Source organism: Nanorana parkeri, unplaced genomic scaffold (assembly GCF_000935625.1).
Source record: "Nanorana parkeri isolate BGI_ZX_2015 unplaced genomic scaffold, ASM93562v1 scaffold635, whole genome shotgun sequence".
NCBI classification, from domain to species: Eukaryota; Metazoa; Chordata; class Amphibia; order Anura; family Dicroglossidae; genus Nanorana; species Nanorana parkeri.
In genome coordinates this window covers 800,738-801,714 of record NW_017306903.1, presented here as the reverse complement: position 1 = coordinate 801,714, position 977 = coordinate 800,738, and positions in this window count along the sequence as shown.

Below are 977 nucleotides of genomic sequence, written 5' to 3'. Positions count from 1 at the left end.
GTGTGTTCCAGGATCACCAGATTTCAGAAAAAGGGTTGTAAACAAAAAGGTGATGCATTGCAGTAATGCTGTGATAATAAAAAAATTAAAAAAACAAGTTGTGAGCAGATAATCTGTTCTCCCCTGTACAGTATGTATCTAAAAGCTTAAGTTTTAATTTTGACTGGGGTGTACTTTTGAAAAGATAAATTAATAATGGGAAAGGATGTGACAACAGACAAACTTTTTTCTATTCAACTGGATTTTCATCAGAAAAAGAGTAAAGATATACATGGAAACATTTATGCTTCTATCACACAACAAGGTAGTGCTAAACAGGAGCATTCAGACAGTTATAATATTTTTTTCCGTGTGATAAAGTTTTTAAGTTTGAAGTTTCATAACTTTCTCCCTCAGGTGCTCTCAAGTAGTACTGAGACAATAAAACCTGACCCTGACCACTTTTTAATTGTGCGCCTATTTTAATGAAATTTTGTCTCATCTTCACTAAAATCTGTGTTATCTCCAGTAGCAATTCTGTTGCAGACCTGTACAAAAGTGTCTCAGTTGGCTGTTTAGGACAGGTGGTCGCAAAAACAACAACAAAAAATTTAATAGACTTTGCTAACTGAGAAAACTGCGGCATTCTGGCAAGACCACCACTAAATATGACATTATAATGCTATCATCGTTGATACCAATACCGTGAAATAATATTAGGGGCATAGCATCTTCCAAATAGATGCCTCACGAAGCTCCATTGTTCAAACTATCTTCTTACTCTAAAAAGAAGGTGACACTGGGGGAGGGCTAGGCACTCACTTCACAGGGCAATCAGTCAATTTCATGGAATTCTTGCCTTATTTGTCACAATAAGTGGGAGTTGGAAAATGTAGGAGTGTCTGATTAGTAGCTGACCAACTGTGATGTGCCTGAGAGTTTGGGACAAGAGCTTCAGATAAAGGAAAGGGAGATTAAATATGCCTCAGGGGGAGTGA